Genomic DNA, 13,092 nt, shown 5'->3' with positions numbered 1-13,092 from the left:
CATGACTCCTTTTCTCCCATAATACCTCCTGGTGAATATAACGTTGACTGTTTATAAAGTTAGTATATTTATTAGCTGTACAAGCATATATGGTCCACACTTCTGATCCTTGTTTTCTTCCTCTCTTGTCACTTTTTGATGCATAGAAGTGTGGATGGATGACACGGGCTGCTTTCTGATATTGTATATCATACCACCACAGTTCACCATGCATACACAGTGGGACATTACTCAAATTAATATCATAGTCTGACACAGACCGCAAACCAGGATTTTATGAGGCTAGTGTTATACTTTCCATGTCCGTCAGTGTGTGAGGGTCTGCTAAGGCCTGAGTGGTGTAAATTTCATCCTCAGAGGTTATACTCAAGGTTCTGTGGAGACAACAGCACAGAATATAGTTTTTTTTTGTGACTGCACAGACAGCCACTACATTGTAAGGTCACTGACTGCTCATTCTGCAGGAAACACAGAACATATAGATATCAATCCACTGCGCGTGTATGAAACATGTTCTCTGAGTGAACTCAAGCAGACAGGAAAGCAGTATAATAAGGCTGCATTCCAAACTGCGTACTTAGTCTTTATACTTTCATTGCATATTAAAACTGCCTTTACAAAGTACGTACTGTTCATGCGGTGTGCGTACTACTGGGATAGAACATTTCATCATAATACTGCGCCTCAAGCTTTGGCTGTCTTGCTTATGTACGTATCTGTGCAGGTTCTAGTGTTAAATGAGCTGTCATCAGTCTGCGCACTGTTAGGGTTGTTTAAACTGCTGGAAACACCACAAGGTATGGGATGTATCTCCTGCTGAGCAGAGAGTTGTGGGTCAGAATATCCAGAAAAAACATGCTGGCTCAAGTACTGCAAAATGTTACCTAATGTAGGAGGACATCCTGGTATTTTGGACATTTAGCACACTATTTATTGGGACATTCTATGCTAATATAGGTATTAGAATGCATCCTATGAACAACTGGTGTCCACGGTGTTGCTGTGCATGCAAAAAAGGCCTTGTACATTGTGACATACAGGAAACTAACACAAAAGTTGTTGTTGTGCCTATAAGTTGCTTACGAGAGAATGCCAGACTGTCAGTTCCCCTCATTCGTACACATTGTCGATCTCAGGAAGTCAAAAGGACCCCCCTAAATGCCAGCATCGGAGAGGAGTGTGTTAGTGTGTGTTTATGAATGGGTGTGACAGAGATAGAGATGGATTGATCCTAACCGCGAGTTGTTTTTTTCAGGTGGCAAACTGCCACCCCGCCGTCACACCTCTCTCTCTCAGATCTCCCCAACAGCCACTCATCCGTCAGTGCCTTCCGCTCCAGCAGCTATCACTCAATACCTCAGTGGTGCTGAGGACAAACAGGTACTGTGTGCAACCAGCTGTCACCTTTTGCCTTTTAATTTACCTTAGCTGACTTACTGTACAGTTGTTTGGTCGTGGTAATGTCCGGGTGAATAGTGGACAAACTTGTGCAGAAGGAGAAAAACTGCAGTACTTTTGTGTGCATCGTTGCTGGATAAATATCGATTGTGGGCGGGTGCTGTGGAAAAAATCCTGGCGTGAATGTGAGGACAGACTGGGTAAGCACACCTCATCACATATGCTGCACTAAATTTGGCCCACAACAGCCCCGGGAGGCCGAACAGTAAATTTTGGTCCAATTTTCTCAATACCGGCACTCAGCGAGTATCAACACAAATCTACACTGATTTGTGTGTAACTATTCTTACACGCTAAAGCTGTGCTTATACTCAGAATTACAGTTCAACTGAATAGAAATGACATGTTCAGCAGTTCATGGCCTGCAGGAACAGGGACGGTTAACCATCCTAGCTCAAACTTTCCTGCTCAGCGGTCTAGAAACAGCGCCGTATAGGCAAACTGCAGACAAGTGAAAGATTTACCATTAAAGACCCCCTCTTTCCGAGTGTTCTCTGTCAAGTCAGCGATGGAATTCAGTGTTTTGTGCTTCAACCAGCTTTTAAAGACCAATAAATTTAAAGGTGCTGTAATCAATCATTTTCTTCTTTTTTTTTAACTGATGGTGTAATGTGAAAGCACCCCTCGTAGTGATGAACCATGACCAGACTCTCCAGTTCCTCTCAGTTCCGCAGAGGTTTTCTGCACACTTTAGCACAAGACTTGGTTTTCTGGCGTGCAGCTTTATTGCTTTGATCTTTTTACTTTCATCAGTGCTCTTTAAAGACACATCAGGCAGCTGCTTTCAATGAAAAAACTCTAAATAGCTCTAGTACCTCACGCCCAGCAGCACATAGACACTGTTAGCATCTAACAAGTGGATATAGTGGAGCTTTTAGCAGCTGAAGAGATGGTGGAGACCAAAACAGAGTTAAAAATACCAAATAGTGATAACTACTGTTGTCTGCTAGAGGTTTAAATAATGTTTTGCAGATGCATATTCCATATCATGGTGGATCTGTTTCCAAAGACTGTTTCGAAAACAAGCAAAAAAACGTTAAATAAAACCCCCAAAAACGACATTAATCAGCAGTAAGCCGGTGTGCCAAAAATGTATCTTCTGGCCTTAGTTTGACATGGAATTGCATGTATTATTGGGCTGTAACAAAAAATGATTTATCTAATTATATATCTCTTATATTTATTACTTAGAAAAGGAAATTTTTTAGGAAATTTCACACTTACAGATTTATATATTCTTTTAACATTAGACATGTAAATTCTAACAAATTTTGAGGTTTAGTTTTCAAATTTTGTTTAAATTTTTGCCTGTTTCAAAAATACAGACAAAAATGTTCAAATAAAAAGGAAAAATGCCATTAAATTACAAATTTACCTGTAATGATTTCAGAAGTATCTTAATTTTGTTTCTTGTGTCTGGTTGTTTTGTCCATCAACAGCCACATCTGAGGTAGCTGTGTCATCGCAGCCCTTCATCTCACCCACCACTACCTCTTTTATGCTACATTTGATAATCAGGTCGCTCAAAGCAGCTCCTGACAGAGACAGTTAGGTGATCGCAGCATGCATGGACACTGACCTCCCAAAGTAAACCTGTAATGAGTGAATCCACAGCAAACAGCTTTTTTCCCCACAGAGCCGACCCTGGATGCTCAGGACTGCCAACTTTGCATTTGGCTGCTGGTTCTGTGTATAAGCTCGTCTCATTTATACACTTTGTACTGCATCTTCCCATGATACAAGGAGCTCCACAGAGTAAACAAAGCGCTGTGAGCTAGACCACAATAGCGGGTCAGGTCTTAAGCTGGTACAGGTTAACTCTGATGGGACTGTAAGCTCCAGGCCTACATCTGCTTTTATTTCCTCATACCCAGCTTAGGCCTCCTCAGTAATCAATCTTAACCTCGCCTGCTCTTTATTTACGAAGCTATTTGATGCAGGGGATTTTCTTTGATCTTAAACCTTTCAGGTTCGTCGTCTGTTCTCTTCAATGAACAGCATTTTGTGTTATTTATTCATGCGCATGGAGGCAAATACAAACAAGGTCAGACTAGACTCTTTCTCTCACTGGAAACGGCTTTGTGTTGGTTTTTGAAAAACAAAGCGCTGTGGAAAGTGCCAGAGGTTGCTAATAAGGTCACATTAGTAAAATCTATTGCGATAAAAATGTAAATATTAGGCATTCATTATCACACAGTTGGGGGGGGGATGCAAGAGAAAGGACAGAGACGCAGGAAGAGACAATAATATTAAGGGTACACAAGGTTAAAATCATCCACAACAGGTTTCCCTTTGTTTATTCTGAACTGCTGCCAAGAACTTCAGCACTTAGTTCTGAAGCGAAATGTACTGACCTTGAAAAAGTCACATTTGTATTCAAGCACAGATAGTTTCAATGCAACATATTGTTCTGTCTTATGCTAAGAGCTGTTGTGATGTAATGTGATCTGACTGCTGGTGATGTGCATTTAGACTTTTAGCGTCCCATCATTAGCATAAATTATATTGTATAGTCAAACTCCAGCGTGGATAGCATAAATCATATGATGATGTGTCCCCAAGGTATTGCTCATATTTACAGTGTCAGTGTCTTCTTTTTTTTCTTGCTCAGACTCCTCTCAACAGCAGCCTGCTGTAGACATCCATATATCTTGTTAGTGAAGCCTTCTGCATCTCCAGATTTTTAATTAGATTTCTCCCAGACCTCTGTGAGTTTGATAAATTAAGTCCTGGAAGTCACTGGTTTCTGTGCTTATCTCCAGAATAACAACTCAGTGATTACAATGGGACCAACCTTCTGGCAGTCACAGTCATTTCAACTCATCAGACCAAAGATGTTTCAGTCAGCTGTCAGTAAGGCGAACCTGACAACAACAAAAGTTGGTTGTAGTTTGGCTGCCTGCGTGTCATGCTTGAGATCACAGCTTAATTGTCTCATTATCTTTAGATGTAATGCAATTTCTCTTGATCACAGCTTAATTATCTAGAGCTCATATTTAGTTTTCCACCTGTCATATAGAAATACAAATTTGCATACTATTTCCAGTTATCACACATTGTTTAAAATCTTACTGTAAACTACTTATTGTGCTGAAACACAATCAACAACACTAACCAAGAGAGTCCATGGGTGGAAATGTCACTCTGTCTTTGACCCATAGTTTGGAAGATATTGCCATAGGTTGGAATTTGTGTTTTTGAGTGAAATACAGCAGCATCTATTGGCACAAATATTCACGTTTTCCTCGGGATGAACTGTTAGAACTAAAATTTACTTTGGTCAAAAAGTAAAACTCGGGATCTGTGCTATCTCCCTGCTAGCTTCAATGACCGCCTATAGCCTTGTGGAGCACTCCAGTTACTCGCAATTTTAGGCTGTATATAAAAGATGGATATAGCTTCCAAAAAGTGGACGGAAAGTGCCTTTAACCTGCATTTTTTAGAGCAGTAAGCAAAGGGCTCTGGTTGCAAAATGAAATCTGATTGTATTTAACTCTACTTGTCATTTGATTTGCTACGAAAGTAAGCATTTTCCTAAAGACTTTATGGTTTAATTCTCTAGTTCAGCATCTCCTTCAATACAGCCTTATACTCATTTTGTTAAATATGGTTCCTTTTAGAGAAAACTAGACAATAAAGCGTACTGTGCTTTCGGGCGGGGCTACTTTGTGATCGACAGGGCCCTACTTTACCGCCATGTGTTGTGTCCTCTGTCAAATCTGTCCCTCACTTGGCATATCTGGTTTCAAGAGACCAAGATGGTGATGGCCAAATGTCAAACTGAAGACTTTAGATCAGTTAGATCAGTCACCCAGAAACCAATTGGATGATGTAACAGCTTCTGCATTCATCCTTTATAAACAGTGATCTCTAATGACAGGACAGACTTCCTACAGAGCTATGACTGCAACAGATTTTTTCAGAATAGCACTTGATTTATTGCTGTTGGGATGTAAAGACACTTTGATTTAAACTTTAAAAAATACATCTGGAATCATACTCTAGCTTTACCTTCTTTTTTTTTCCTTAGAAACGTCGGAATCTGCTGCGGTGGTGTAATCATCTCACTACCAGTTTAATCCTTTTCTGTCTCATTCAGGTTTAATTGCTTGGCCAAATTCCGACCCTGCAAAATTCAATTGCACTTACTGTCCAGTAATTCTAAGTGATGCTCACAGAGAGCTGCTGCGATTCGCTCTCTTCACCTCACTACCTTGAATGACCTTTAAAATATTGGCCAGTGCTGTACTTTAACTCTTTCACTCTTCTTTATAAATATTTAAGACATTTTATCTTATTGCTGACTTCAAGAATATTAAACAGGCTTGCACTATGTTCACACCTGCACCTTTCAGCTCGGTTCACGTGCACTGTGTGGTAAAAACACAGGCACACAAACACAAACTACACTGAAGCAGTGCACGGATCAGTGTTTGAGAAAGATTTTATCGAAAATCCCACATCCTGCTGCAGGCTGTTCCGAAATGGATGAGGTCAACAAATCACACCTGGTGGGATAAATTATCACCATGTGGAAGAATTAAATGTTAGATTCAAATAAACAGCCTCGGACACTGTAACACTACTTTCTTACGTCTGTTTGTATCCCTCTTCTAAATCAGTGCAATCTGAATGTTAATGCAAGTAGCAAGAGAGAATCTTTCAATTCGGACCACATTTTGAGATGCTCCGTGACAGCAGAGCAGCTGGTGGGACCATCTCTGAACAATAGCGCGAGAAGGTGTAATAGTTGAGGGTACAGCCTGTTTTCCAGAGCAGTAATAGGAAAGTTGTTGCGTGTATATGTGTGTGTGTGTGTGTGTGTGTGTGTGTGTGTGTGGATGCTGGGGTGTTACAGCCGATGGCGGAGTGTGCATGTACACGCGTGTATGTTTATCTGTTGTGTTGTGCGTGGGCTGCTACATATGTTTGCGGGTGTGGTGGCTCATCACACGGATCTCGACAGAGACTGACTGCTTTGTAATTCTTGCCGAAATGAAATGTTCTGTTTTTTTGAAAGGATATTCAGCCTATAGGAGAGAAAATTGCAAAGATATTTCGAGTTGATTGCCTGTGCACTGCTATATTTCTGCTGAAAGTCTCTCCTCCTCCACTCAGCAAAACCACAGAAGAGGAGAGATGGAGGAGAAATGATGATCTCCTGCTGGTGCAGTTGAATGAATGTTTTATAGATGGAAGGATGAGAATGAACTGAAGCCCTGCCCAGCCTCTGTGCTTATATTATTGTAAAATGCAGTTTTAAAACATTGTTTTCAGCTCGTCGAATTTTCCGGCTATGCCCAGTCTGACTTCTTAACAACCTCAATTACAGAAAGTATAATACACTGCAAGCATTCTGCACTTTCCAACAGCCCACTTTACTGTGCAGAACTTTATCTGACTGCAGCAAAAGCTTCAGGATTACAGACACTAATGTGAGAACTGATAGTGCTGGTAAAATTGTTAATAACATTTCAAATACTGCCGTTAATTTTCTCGTTAATTGTTTCAAATGGCAGTTGTGAACAACCTTGAATTCCATTATATGGTAACTACTAAATCTGCTGATTCAATCCCCTCCAGAGATGCGCTGGGGTAGTTCTCTTGGGCAAGGTCGCTGTCTCCCAAACTGAATGATTATAATAGAGGAGATTTATACAGTAAATCTCTTAGGATGGAAAAATGCGTGCAAAGTAAGGTCACTCAGTGGGAATGGATAATACACTTAAACAGCAAGAAATATCAACTTTTCCAGTTGATGTGAGTTGACTTTGGAGTCACTTTGATCCTCCCTCTGACGTCAGAGCTGTTTCAACTGCCAGGACTTGGCATGCAATTAAATATATGTAAGGGGAAGAGAAAGATTCCCTTAAGATGCAGAAAAATACTGTTTAGAATGATAATTTGCGGTATAGGTTTCCTAATCATATGTCTATAAGTTGCATATTGGAGCAAAGATGGGCTCCTACTAAGCCCTGAGGATTTTATTGTGCAACTACCATTTTGTTTGCACTTATTCTCATAGTGAGTTCACTGCAAGTATCAGATACAACCTTGTTTGTCTGCATCCCACATCTAACAGGAACACAATAATCAGCAATTTGCAAGGGGATACTATAACCCTCGTTTTGTACTGCAGGTCAAATTGACCCGTTTTAAGGTTTGAAAATGAAGGGAAAAAAATATATTTTCATAGTGAAACTTCTGATGTCCACAATTTCAACATTTTTGGGAAATTTTTGAACATTTTTAACATGGAAAAAAAAGAAATGTTAAAAAAGTTTCTTAGAGAAAGAAAACATTAGAAGTTTTACTGATATGTAACCATGTTGTCTGTGTAGGTTCTCATTCATCCAGGTCATGGTTATCCAAAGTAGTTTAAATCAATCCACTGGACTTTAAGAAAGTTCCTTGAAGACGTTTCACCACCTTTCAGCCTCTTGGATGAGGTAGATATTTTTTAGGATTTTTTTTGAAGATTTTAACTCCTTTTTTGGAAATGTTTACAAGAATTTTCATGCCAAATTTGTCAGATTTTTTTTAAAGTAACAATTTTAAGGGAAACTTTTAAGGAATTACTGGAATTTCCTTCCTGAAAGTTTTGCAAATTTTCAGAAAATTGGGCAATTTTTTTGCGAATTTTTAAATTTTTTTTCAGACAAGGAAGCAATTTTTTGGTGCCCATAAATGAAGACAACAGGAGGGTTAATTCATCACATATCATCCAGATTAAATGAATTTAGACAGTTCAGTTTAGACTGTTCTTCGGTTTCTGTGCTTGACCATGTTTTGTTTAAAACACACTGATGGAAGCTGCATTGACGTCTCAACTTGAATTACAGTGAATGTTGAAATACCTGTGTAAGAGATGCAACCCTTTAATTCAAATATAGTTGGACACTTGACTGCTAAATGTTAGTTGGGCAGCTGTGTGTTGTTTTAAAGATAGACAGTTGACGGAAATTTGAGAGCTGCTTATATTAAAGCAGTTTGTCAGTGTGAGGAGTAATGAGGAAGCCATGCAAGTGAAAAAGATAACACCATATGAGGCTAACAAAAAAAATCTATCCGAGAGATATCAAAGGTAGCTGGTTTGCCAAAATCAACAGCTGGGTTCTCTCTAAAAACGGAGGCGTGCACAAGAAAACAATACTGAGGAGCACAAGTGTTGTGGATGAGTGGAAAATCCTTGGTGCATGGTGAAGAAACAAATCTTTTTGACTACACAGCAAGAGTAGGATGACCCAGGATGTAGGCGGACATGTTTACTTGTCAATGATCAAAAGAGGACTTCATGGCCAGAACTTCAGAGGATTCACCACAAAATGCAAAGCTCTGGTCATCAGAGAGGCCAGGCTGCGAAAAGACAGAGTTCTGGAATAAACATCAATGGTTTTATCTCCTACACAGTTTTGTCAAAATAGATGTGAACGCATTGAAATTAAGGCGGACATTCGGTTGTACTCACTCACATTTACATCTATGTATGTTTTTGGAATTAACACATGCTTGGTTCAGTTTCGGTACCGTTTAAGTTTGTCCTCCTCACACACAGCTATGGAGATGTCTGAATTTCTACTAAAGCCAGGCTACTAAAATGAATAATCCCCATAGGCTCCCATGTTAAAATGTCCAACTTTACAGCAACAATAAACATGTTTAGTGTGGCAAAAGACACATTTTTTGGTCTGTTAAGCTTTTTTTCACCTCAATGACCACTATGCAGGTGTGAATGTTTATGTAATTTGAATGCTTAAATTGCTTTGAGACTGAATGTTAAGGCGTGGCTGCTTTAAGTGACAGACTGGTATCATCATAGAACAGTCCAAACGATGTTTGCATGGCTCGTCTCAGCTCAACACCGAGCAGGCTTTCACCTAGAAGATCAGAGTTGTGAACCATGATGCACAAAGACTATCAATCTCAGGATTAAGCTTTGCTATTTTTTGTTCAATAGCACTTGACTTTGACTTGCTTGCTCGTTAGATTTGGACAGAAAAATTATGTGATTAGGTTTAGGTAATGAGTAGATTTTGTTAGAAGCCAAGTTAAGGTGAAGCACCAAAATTACTTGGTAAGGGTCAGAAAAGGTATTATAGTATGAGTTAAAATTCAACGTTTTCCATACATGTTTGAGGCATCTGGTCCATTTTCTGGGTTAGTAATTGTCCAGAAATGTAATTTTGTGAAGACTAGATTGCCCTTTGGCCATTTGAATTCAAATGTGCTGAAAGGTTATGTGGAATTTTTGGCTAGTGATGTCAAAAATACTGCCTACCCCAGCTTCAGATTCCTTGACTTGTTCCAAAGAGCATAGTCTTTACTGTGTTTCTTGGTGTCAACACTATATGTTGAATAAAATGCTGATGTATCATTGTGACTGCCATATCTCCCACTTCTGCTGAACTCAGACCAAGTGTGATCACACTTATACATATCACTTACTGTTCCACTACTATGAAAACATTTCTTCCAACTTTACTTAAACCAGTGTTAGACTGAGCACAGCAGCACAATGTTGCTACTCGACTTTTAAAATATGGCCTGCATCAAATGCAAAACACACCTAATACGCCCACAGGCAGGACCTGAGGTGGCTCGCCGCCTGAAGCCAAAAACCGTGGCGATGTGAGCAGAGGACAGAGAAGGAGCAGCGGGAAGAACTGTGTTGGGTTCACAGCTTCCTGCCTGCCACAGTTAGTGGGCTCAGTGTGCAGATAATTAAGGTTGAGGGTGGACAGCTCCCTACAGCGCCAATGTGCCTTGATCACGCAGAACTGTGGACCGGGGCTATTCATTTTCACAAAGAGGGAACACAGCAGCACCAAGGCAGGAGTCACAGGGGAGATCTATAGGGAGCTGAGCTGTATGGTGGTACAAATGGGGAGGTTGTGAAGATGAGGGGACTGGCGCACTTTATTTACTCTATTCATTTCAGGGCAGTAGAATAGTGGAGGCAGCCTCCATCACTCACTTTCCCACTGACTAGTGCCTCATTTTACGCAGCTTTGGAGGTTTGTTTCAAGCTGTGAAGCAGCCCCAGCTACCACAAAGAGGTTTAGTTGAAGTGGCTTTTTTCCTACCTGCTGTAAATATTGTGGAGGGAAGAAATCCTCTCCACAGCTCTTTGTACCCACTCACATTTTTACTGTTTACTCTGTCCGCACCCATTGCCTGTACCATGCTCCTGTCTGGAGTTTGGTGTTTCATTTTTCTGTTGTTTTTTTTTTTGTGCGCATTAGAACCAGTGGGCACCTAGAAGTGGTTGAGTGACTGAGGGAGTGGGAGTTGCGAAGCAGGATGGATATGAATGTGAGAGTCCTCATTGTTCTTGCCTGAAAACTCCAGGCTACTCCTGCTGCTGCTGCTGAGCTCAGTCCTCCTTGCTTCCTCTGCAGCACTTCTCTCCTCGTATCCTCAACCGAGGGAGTCCTCTTTATTTCCAGCATCTGTGCTGAGATGAGAAACACCAGCTAACTAGGCCACTGCATAATAAGCAAGAATAGCAGCAAAGTAAAATGAATAAAAAAAGGGAAAGAGGGAAAAAAGATTCAGTTCATGGGGGGGGATGCTTACCCAACATGTAACTGCTGACAAAAGTAATTCAGCGAGCAAATATTGTCCTTATTCCTTTATTGCCGATGCATTCTTTTATTATTGCTTACCTTTACCTATAGCTTCTGCAGAGGTGCATCAGAGTTCACATCTCATTTCGGCAGCGGAGCCCCTGAGCTATCCTGTCATGTGACTGACAATGCACCTTTGCTGACTTTTCTTTTGGTGTGTGTGTCAGCTGCAGTGATCCCTGCTGCTGCTGCGACATTTCTGTCATACTCAGCGTTTTAGCACTTGATTCACTTTGTCAACAGCTTCATTATTGTCTACGAGGAAGAGGCAGATGTGGGGTTCTTCATTGTGTCTCATTGATGCTTTTCACTCTAGTTCTTTCTTATATAACACACTGTGCTCACCCATGTAATTTGTATATATTTCAGCAGTGTGTAAAGCAGTAATAACTACTTCTTGTATAATTTATCAAAAGACAATATGAAAACACTGTCAGCATGAAACGGGTTCCTTGTAGTGATCCACATAGTGAGAATTCTAATTCAAATCTGCAGCTCCCTCAGCTTTATGAGCCCTATAGTGAGTTTCAGATCATTGTTTCACTTTCTGGCCTGTGGGTTCACTTTCTTATTTCACTTGCATCGTGTCGTTTTCAAAGTTTTTACAGCATGTAACACTTTTTACCTGCTCTCCAGCAAACAGCAAAGCTAGCAACTATTTGGAGAATATAGTGGAGTGACTGAAGAGCTAGCAATTTCCTGAGGAAGCTGGTAGAGACCAAAAACAGAGCTAAAACATAATATTACACTTACCCTTCTACCCATAATCATGACTCCAAATAGAGGTTAAGGAGTTCTGTTTACATGCACACCAACATCCTAGTTATGAGGCTGATTCCAGTATTTATAATCATATTAATGATTTGGTGTTTACATGGAGCATGGAGAAATCAGGTTATTCATTTCGACATATACATGATTAGTTTGACTATATTGGAAATGAGGCCACTTTGGCTTAAAGAGGGTTTAGCATGATTAAATGTAAATATTGCATTGCAGATTTGGCTTTTTGCCAACAAGAGGAGATCACATTGACAATAAATGTTATAGATATCCTCCTTGACCTGTGTCAGGTTGACACTGTCACTGCCACTTTGAAAGGAGCAAAGGATGAAAATATGTAATGACTCAGAATGGAGAGAAAATGCCCATATTGATTGTGTATCCTTTTAGCAGCTGCTTGACACTGTTGAACTCTTCATTAGATATATCAAAGTAAACATCAGTAAACCACCAGTTTTATTACTGCTGACAGTGGGCATGTTGTTGCACAAACTGGACAATTGTTGTATATTGCTTAGTTTGTGTTTCCGTACAGGTAGTTGACGGTGATCTGAAAAGAAGTACAGATGCAGCAGTTTCTGTCAGCATCAGCAAACATGATCAGGATACTGAAATCCATGATTATCCATGTTTCTGAGACCAAAATATGATGTTTGCATACACAAACAAAAAAGGGGATATTCAAAAACCCACTGTTACTGCAATACTGAATTCACATGAATACTATTAGGGTCAATATATAATTGAGGCGCTTTTGAAGTCCATGGATATATCTTGCATAAATTTTTATTAAAAATTTTAAAAAAAAGTTCATTATGATCATGTCTTCCATAATTATTTATCATGGAAACAATCACTTATCAATAAAAAAATGATTGGATATCACTAAAATGTCAACTAAATAACTGTCCAAGTTTAATAATGACTACTTTCTAATTAGCTAAACAAAATAAAATGAGTTTATTCAAAAATTGTTTTGATTGTGTTCTTATTATTAAGTTGAGATAATCATGACAGACATTTCTTTTTTTGACTTTCAACTGAGTTACCCATTACAAAAACACCTCTCAGGGAAGTGTGTTAATTCCAGATCACATGACCTGCTCCACATGATGTCATTTCCTCCTGAAGAAAACACTGAAAGACTCCAAGGCTTTTAGCTGTTTAGTATAAAGTACTGTATGAGCCAAGTGTGGATTTATTGCATGTCAACAGGTTTACTACA

General features: G+C 39.7%; 1 protein-coding gene across 2 annotated transcripts in view; it reads left to right on the top strand.

Annotated features, from left to right (window-relative positions):
• Positions 1–13,092, top strand: part of LOC110959962 (proline-rich protein 36) — a 42,794-nt gene that overhangs the window by 28,393 nt on the left and 1,309 nt on the right. The gene's annotated exons all lie outside the window — the stretch shown is intronic.

Source organism: Acanthochromis polyacanthus, chromosome 18 (genome assembly GCF_021347895.1).
Source record: "Acanthochromis polyacanthus isolate Apoly-LR-REF ecotype Palm Island chromosome 18, KAUST_Apoly_ChrSc, whole genome shotgun sequence".
Classification (NCBI taxonomy): domain Eukaryota; kingdom Metazoa; phylum Chordata; class Actinopteri; family Pomacentridae; genus Acanthochromis; species Acanthochromis polyacanthus.
The sequence above is the reverse complement of the archived record's forward strand: the minus strand, read 5'-3'. Positions and strand labels throughout refer to the sequence as shown.